Genomic DNA, 9,311 nt, shown 5'->3' on the forward strand with positions numbered 1-9,311 from the left:
ACAAAATTTATACTTACATTTTACTTGAATCCACCATTTGTTCAAGTTTGAAGGTTGAATTGTTAAAATAAGTTCAATTTTTTTCTTTGGTTTCACTTTGAAGATGAACAATTTTTGCCATTTTGAAATTTTTTTGAAAAATAGAAAAAGATAAAGAGAAAAGTTCTAGAGAGAGAAAATGAGTACTTTGGAAATTATTTTTACCCAGATAATAGAAGAAGTACCAGTACTACGAGACTGACAGCAAAGTGAGTCCAATTTGAGACCTTCATCGAATTTTTTAGATAAAAACGATGGTGTAAAGGAGAGAGAAAATTGGCAGCAAGAAAGAGAGTGATAGGAAGGGAAAGTGGAGTGAGAAATTGCAGGAGAAGAAAGTGATGGATTTGCAGTTGCATGAAAATAAAAATATGTTCATTTTTTAGTTTTTACCCATGTTCTTTTAAATACACTAAATGTTCTTTCGGGTGCACCATGTGCGGGTGCACCAACCACAAATTATGCAGCATATGAGGTTTTGACACAGATTATATAGTGTTAATAATTTAGTCAGTTACGTTGTTACTGACTAGCCTAACTAGCCTTCCAGAAACAGGAAGTAGAAACCAAGGGTTGTGAGATGCGGGGAGAGTGTCTCTCAATGGCATTTTCGCAATTAAGTCGAAAAAAAAGCAAAACGGTGGTGTAAATTGGAGGGAAAATATAACGTAATAGTAAAATTTACAACGGTGTGGTCCCAATGACGAAAGTGACAAGTGAGTTAAAAAAACAAAAGGTAGAAGAATTTTCGTGAAAGCGAAAAACTTTTGTACTGTTTCCTTCCCTGAAAGCAATCACCATGGGAGTATGTGAAAGAAGCTTGAGGGTTCGCTGAAAACAGCACGGGAAAGTGATATATTTCGTGGACTGGAATGGGTGGTGTTACTGAAGACGGCGCTGTCGTCGTTAGTAACACCGGCGAGGAAGAACTGGCGCTCGATGTTGTCAACGAAGGTGGTCGACGACAGTTCGAAGATCTGGGCGACGGGGCTGCTTTGAAAGAGTTGTTGAAAGGGGTTAGTTATTCGCTTTATTTTAATCGAGAATTAAGTTTATAAATTCGTAAAATTTTAGGGAAAAAATTAGGGTTTCATATATGGAGGCTGTAATTGAGATTGAAATTATAGTTTTGCTGCAAATATTGTCAATTCCTGTATTAGATAGTAATAGTTGTTGAAAATTGAGAATTTTGAGATATGAATTGATAATTGGGTTTGGTATGAAATTGATGTGAGAAAATTGATGTGTGAATATAAGTTGTTGAAAGAATGTGAATTAATATTAATCGTAATTGATAGGTTGATGTGAGTTAAATATGTGTTGTAAAATATGTGTTTAGATCTTTTGTATTGGTTAGCTGGTGGTGGATAATTGTAGTGTGATTGTTAATTGTTGATCCTTTGTATGGAGTTTGTTTATGTTTTGATTGTGTGACAGTTCTCTGCCATATGTGTATATGATTTATGTGTGCCTTGATGAAGGTTGTGGTTGGTGAAGAGTCTTATAAGACTCCAAAGAAAGGGTTTAGTAGTGTTGCAATTTCAGTGGAGATAGAAGAGTATGTTGAAGTTGATGTTGGTCTTCCCCCTCCTTCAATAGGGATGGTTTTCCAGACATGGCAGGAACTGGATGAATATTTTAGGGAATACGGGAAGCAAAATGGGTTTGGTGTAGTTCGTACAAGTGCTTGTAAAGTAGGCAAAGGGCCTAATGCAAAAATGAGAAGGAATTGTTTGTGGACTTGTGAGTGCTTTGGTTTGCCTGATAGGAAGCGGAAGAAGGCTGAGGTATTAGTGACTGATGCTCAGATAGTTGAGGAGAGTGTTTCTGTGGGTGTGAAGAGGAGGAGTAAGAAAGTAGAGTGTCCTGTGAATGTGTATGCTAACGTTAACGAACGTGGGGAATGGGTTATTCAGAGGGCTGAACTGAAGCATGGAGGACACACTCCGACTCCAGGGAAGGCGAAGAATATCAATCGCTTGAGGAAGAAGTTTCTGGTGGAGAATCCACATGTTGTGAGGCAGTTGTTTAATGAACGGAGAGCTGGGGTTCCCGTGGCGAAAATATATAACAAAATGGCGAGAGAGCGTAATGGTGTGGAGAACATGCCTTTTGCCCCGCAAGATCTTCATGAAGAAGTTGCTAAGGAGAAGAAAAGAATCTTTGAGGAAGGTGATGCTAAAGCTATGTTTAGTTATTTTGAGAGTATGGTTGAAGACAACTCAATTTTTTTTTACACATATCGAGTGGACGAGGAGGGGAGGCTGAAGGATGTACTCTGGGTAGATGCAAGGTGTCGCATGGCCTATGAGGAGTTTGGCGATGTGGTTTGTTTTGACTCCACGTACCTGATAAATGAATACAAGTTACCATTTTGCAACTTTGTTGGAGTAAACCATCATGGTCAAACAATTTTATTTGGGTGTGCGCTTGTTAGAAGAGAGACTTCTGAAACCTTTGAGTGGGTTTATAGCAATTGGTTGAGGTGTATGCATAACAAAACACCGAAATCAATACTTACAGATCAGGACCCTGCTATGAGGAAAGCCTTGAAGAACACTATGAAAGGCACTACACAAAGGTGGTGTATTTGGCATATATTGCATAAGTTTTCTACAAAGCTTGGAAAGCATCCCAATTACCCAGAGTTGAAGGATGAGTTAGAGAGTGCGGTGTACGATAGTCTGGACCGTGAAGAGTTCAAATACGGTGGCCTGAGGTTATCAAGAAATACAAGTGTGAAGCAGACGAGTGGCTGGAAGGTGTGTGCTTTGTTTCTGAACTCTGTTTTGTAATGTGTTTTTGAGGTGTAGCAGACGAGTAGCAGTAGTTATTGAGTACTGTAAATTGAAACCTGTTGGGAGTTGTGAAAGAGAACTTATTTTTTTGTTAATGTTGTAATCAGATGCTATTGGTTTATGAATCATATAATTTTGTAAAATAATAATACAACATGTGAAAATGATTAATTGTGATTGTTTTTGTGTAATTTTTGAGATGTAAAATTTCCCCTGTGATGTAAAATATATATTGTAAGGATGTGTATTTTGTTGAGCCAGCTTTTGTAAATTGTGTTGTTGGGTGTTCACAGGGCTGTATTTTGAACGTGATATGTGGGTACCTTCCTTTCTGAAGCATCTGTTTTGGGCCGGTATGAAGACAACCCAGAGGATTGAGAGTATACATAGTTTTTTTGATGGTTATTTGAGCCGGCACACATTGCTTTGTGAATTTGTGGAGAGATATTGTGAGGCTCTAGAAGTCAGGGCTACTAGTGAGAAAAGAGTTGATGATAACAATTCCAGATATGTTAGGCAACCCATGACGGCATTCCCGGCGGAGTCTTTGTTTCGAAAAATATATACGGATGCCAAATTTAAAGAAGTCCAAAGGGAGTGCAGTAGGTTGCTCTATGTGACTGGTAGGGAGGCACTTGTATAGCGTAGTTATTCATTTTATAATATTGATGGTATAGGTGATGTTTTACTAAATTGAATTGGATATGTATGTTGTTGTATAGGTCTGGAGAAGCGGCAGATCTCTGATGCAGTCAGGGAACATGTTCTCGAGGATATTGTTTGGTGGAAACCTAAGAACTCAAGGAAGGAAGTACCCTCTCAGAGGAAACGTGTGTACAAGGTGACATACGATAGCATCACAAAAGAAGCAGATTGCGAATGTAGGTATTTTGATAGCCATGGTATCATATGTCGCCATATGATAATGGTGTATCAGATGAACGACTGCAGAGAAATTCCTGATAAGTACATCTTGCGTCGATGGAGGAAAGATGTAATTAGGAAGCACACTAGAGTGAAAGTGAAGTACCACGATCCGAGCAAGACGGAGGCGGTGTGTAGATTTGATAAGATGATGGTGAAGTTCTCTCCCATTTGTTGTAAGGCATCTGTTTGCAAGAGTGCTTCGGATGTTGTGTTGAATGGTCTCCAGCTCCTCGATATACAAGTAGAAGAGAAATTGTCGATGTTGACCCGTAACAGATCAGACCTTTTGGGGTGTAATGGGACACCTTCGTCTGTTTGTTTGGAAAAAGAGGCATCACCACCTGATACTGAAAAGCAAGGGAGTTGTGCGAAGGACCTTTCAGTAGAGCTTGGCACCATAAAGGACCCGCCAATTCCGAAGAAACCTCCTCACCGTACTACTGCGTCAAGGTACAAGTCCTGTGTTTCCGAAAAAACCAGGTAAGAGGATTGGGAAAAAAGCTGATGCAGCGGTTTCTGAAGCCAACCTCCACTCTTCTGTTCAGCAGGTAATTAAGGAATTTCTGGAGAAGACCTTCGTTGTTATAAATTTTTGTTGTTATAACTAACTTGAAGTGATTGCTTTATAGAATGTCTTTGATCAGGTGCAACATCCATTTCCTATGATGGGTTACAGTCCTCATTGTGTAGGAGGCATTCAAATGACTGATGGAGATGGTTCTTTGGGGTACTTCACCACATTGTCTGGAGTGCAGCGTCCTCCGTCTGTTGGTGTTGGTGCTGGCAGTTCTCCAACTCAGAGGCCCTTTTACCCTCCTCATTTTATGGCGTACCAGTACTATCAAATGCATGGATTGCCGATGCAGGGGGGTGGTTACATGTCGCCTAATACGGCTCTTTCTCAGTTCCCGTACTCTGTGAGGCCTGCAAATGGCACAATGCCTGGTACTATGAGCCAAACTCCCACCCGTGGTGGGTCTAGCAGCACCAAGTAGCTTAACAATCCAATGCGCCCCACCCTTTTTGTGTAGTGATTCTGGGATGTGGGTAATTGATTGTGATTTACCTGAAGTGAGTGGCCTGTTATTTGATTGGGCTTAGTTGTAAATGGGCTTCAGGTCATTTTTTTGTAAAAAAACTCAAACTTATTTACTCTATTTACTCTAACATATGGGGGGTATACGAAGGTATATGATGGGGTATAAGAAGGTATATGATGGGGTGTAAGAAGTTATATGAGTACCTGTTATATGGCATTTTTTGTAAATGAACGCAAAATCTTTTGGAAACACAAATCTGTTGATTTGCTAAGTAAGTTTTTTGTCTTTGTAGTGTACACTTGTTGTCTGTAGTTACACTTAAAACTTATTCCGAGAGGTTTAAGTTATTTGTAGTCCAAATGAACAACGTAAAGGTTCCACTGGATAATGCAAAGGTCCAACTGACCAACGTTGTTAAGGTCCTACTGACCACCGTTGTTAAGGTCCAACTGACCACCGTTTAGGTCCAACCTGAGCACCGTAAAGGTTCCACTTACAAAAGTGTCCAACTAAAGAACGTATAGCTTCAACTAATAGCGTTTACACATGATACGATTGCCACACATGAGCTGGAATGACAACATATATTTCTGAGGTACCATTGTTTGATAATAAGGTTCCATTCTAACTAGGTAACATTCCAATGCAAAGGGTCAAGAGGGGCAGGTAAGGGGTACCTCTAAATCTACGTAGGGTACCTCTAAATCTACCTATCTGTAAATCTTCCAAATCTACCAAACAGAAGGTCAATGGAATTGCAAGCAGTTCAAACGACGTGTGTAGTTGTTAATATGCTTATCCAACTTAATGATGTTATGTACAGTCAATGCAGTTAAGGGGTACCTGTACCTCTACATCTTTGTAGGATACCTCTAAATCTATCTAGGGTATCTGTAAATCTACCAAATCTACGAAACAGAAGGTCAGTGGAATTGTAAGCAGTTCAAACGACTTGTTGAGTTGTTAATATGCTTATCCAACTTAATTAATTGGTACACCTTGTTTTTAGCCTAAAATGACTGACACAAATGCAACTTCAAAGGTATACCTTTTTCCTAGGATAAATGCTCCAAAAAAGTGTAATGGAAGGTCATCATTTTACATTACAAGTCCAATTTATACATAAATTGTGGGATGACTATTTTCCTCAAATGACTGACACAAATGCAACTTCATTGGTGTGCTATTATGGTTTAGCCATAATTCAACCACTATATAAGATGTCTATAGATACATCTCTCTTACTTCGTACGTCATAGTAAATATTCCTTATAACTATAGTTTTTAATTGAGTATTTGTACCAATTAATAGTTGTGTTAAAGGAGTAGGGAGCTTGAAAGAGGACATGGAGTACGAAGGTCTTCCTTGTGCGTCAGTTGCATTCAGAAATGGTTTTAACGACAAGCTTGTAAGTTGTAAACACAACCGTCACAATTATTTTAGTAGTTGTACCAATTCATAGTTGTGTTAACTATTCATATCGTATGTTGTTCTGTAGCCTCTTCCTCCAAATTGGAGACCCTGGCTTCGTCGGGCAACAGATTCAATTAGAGTCATGTGTGGTAATAAAGGTCGTGTTTGGGATGTAACTCTATCTGGTGTTGAAGTTACCTCAAGTAGGCCCGTGTTTCTTCACCTAGGTTGGGAAACGTTTGTCACTGATAATGCTATTGTAGTAGGGGACACATTGAAGGTGTATTACGCTGGAGGCGCTTTATTTTATGTGCGTGTATTCAAAGATGGGAACTAAAGGGGTTGAGGTGATGGCATCGACGTTATGAATTTACGCTTTACTTAATGTGTCATATAAGTCAAATGTGTTTGATTCGTATGGCATCCACTTTGTGAATATGGAGAAAAATAAATTGTGATGATTTCAATAGTATGTTTTTAACACTTAACGGTACACTGTGAAAATTGTGATGATGGACATGCAATGTCAATTAACGGGACGTTTTGTGGTATGAATAGAACAAACGCCTGTTATAGTAGATCGTAAACCTTATCGTAAACACTATGTCCTATATTTTGTGGACTTTATTTTTGGGTTTTAACTGGCATCTAAATAAATACCGCTAAGATTATTTAGGGTACCCCTAACTGGCCAGTTTGACTGTCAGAAACAAGAATCTGTCTGGAAGTACAAACTAATTTCCTGGTTTACCCAATGGTATGGAAAGGTTTCGTTTAGGTGGAATAGTTGTCCATCCTATATTGCTTAGGGTACCTCTGACTCTTTGTAGGGTACCTTCAGTTGTTTAACAGGAAACAATTACTTAAAACATGTATTTTCTGTTAATTAATTACTGTACATGGGGTGATAAACATGTAATATGTGTGTTTAATAATTCGGTAAACCATGTATTATGTGTTAATTAACTAGAACGCATAATGGGAATTGCTTGAATGTGATGTGAATTGAAACACATACGTATAATGTAATAATTGATGACTTCCAATAACAAGTTAAACGGTAAACCAGTTTTTGTGTGGAATTGTAATGCATATGACCATCGTTTGGTCTCTCCTAAACGTACCAATAAATACGATAATTGCATGTCTTCATTTACAATCTTGTACCAACATAACCTTATATTATTCTTATTATTAGTGGCATTACCCGCAATACAATTTACCTTCATCTGTATGTGTATATGCGTTGCAGAATAATACGGCTTCGGTGTTCATATTACATCAACACCATGTCATTAGGTGTTCTTTATTACATGAATGGAAACTAATTTCTATTAGGGGGGGTGTTGAGCAACAACGTTGTTACATGGTCATTATGTGGTTCATCTTGTAAAAGGCAAACATTAGGCTTTCATTACGTACTATTGACGCTGAATTAAACGCAGTTGTAGTTCGATTAGGTGCCATCGAAAAAACTTTAAGTACTACTGGATATATTTGTTAGATCCATTTTAATCTGAATTTGTGCATTTCAAAGTATCAGTGGTACATATATTTATTACAGAAGTGTTGTTATGAAACACGACTGCATACTTTAGGTCATTCATGTTTGCAATGGTACCACTGGAAAACGTTGTTGTTCGTTTTAGTATTCAAATGGTTCAACTACATACCTTCAATTACATACGTTTTAGCAAGTGTACAGCTAAGCGTTGAAATGGTTCAACTACATACGTTTTTATCCAAGAGTTGGTCATACTTGTGTTTCAGAGATAATGGAAAATTTGTGTTTATTCATATAACGCATGTGCCCAAATGAAAATTGTAAGGGGCGCCAAAGTTGATTAGTTTTACCGCCTAAACTTTTCAATTTCCACCTTTTCCCCTTCCCTCCCTTCCCTATATATATGCGACATCAGTTTGCTTAGGTAGAACATAAACTTCAAAATGTCATTGAACACAACATCTTCGGTTCGCCATGGAAACAATTTTATGTCCGGAGCAAGCGACATCGTCTGGGTGGCTGCAAAGAGATGCAATTGCGGGGGGCAATCATTATCCGAATTTCGTATTTCTCTCTCCGAGGCAAATCCAAGGCGACCTTATTACAAGTGCATGTGTTGTTCATTTTGGCAATGGGCGAGGGAAGAGGATTTCATTCGCGGTACGAACAACAATGGAGTGCTGGAGCTGTGGCAAAGGGTCGAGGTAGTCGAAAAGCAAATTTCAATAATCACAAAATTTGCAATTCTGGCATTTGTTGTGGCGCTGGTAGTTCGTATTTGTAGTTTATAAAGAACAATGTACTGCCATTGACTGAACCAAATGTATGTGTTGGATTTTAATAAATTATTGAGCTATTTGAATTACCTATGTTAGTTCCTTTAATTACATACAACTAATAGTATATTTTGTTCAACCATCAGCAAAGAGCCAAAAAAATTAAACACATTTAACTTTAATACATTACCTTTCCAGCAAAACAGAGCCATACCAAAGTAGGATCAGAGTCACAAGTCCCTTACTAAAATAGAAATTATACAGGATACTAAGAAACAGCTATTCTAACGAATGAAAAAGTTCGACACTTATCCAAACCCACACCAAAATACAACTTCATTAATCATAATACATAATAGACTTAACCCGCAGCCCAAGTCCTCCTTCAGGGAGAGGTGGTCATTATCTGAGTTGATTGCTCCATCATCATATCCCCCACCATCTTCGAACCATGTGGAAGCCGGGTGTTCATGCTCGGGACTGTCGCAGAATTTAGCACCTGGCTGCGGAGAGATTACAAAATTGTTTAACATAAACTGAAATTAGTCACAATTCAACTAAATCAACATATTAACTCTGACATTCAATTAAATTAAACATAGTGAGAGACATAAAAATGAAGTTAACAAATAAATAAACTAGAATAAATACCCAAAAAATAACCAAAACTTGAACTCAAATAAAATACCTGGAAATCAACCCCCATTTGATGCCCATAAGCAAGGTCACCCCTTTTAGTCACCCAAGGGTATACATCGGACTTTTGCCAAATAAGCAACACCCCGAAGTACCCATTCACCAACCCGAACCCTT

Source organism: Chenopodium album, chromosome 25 (genome assembly GCF_948465745.1).
Source record: "Chenopodium album chromosome 25, dcCheAlbu1.1, whole genome shotgun sequence".
Lineage (NCBI taxonomy): Eukaryota > Viridiplantae > Streptophyta > Magnoliopsida > Caryophyllales > Amaranthaceae > Chenopodium > Chenopodium album.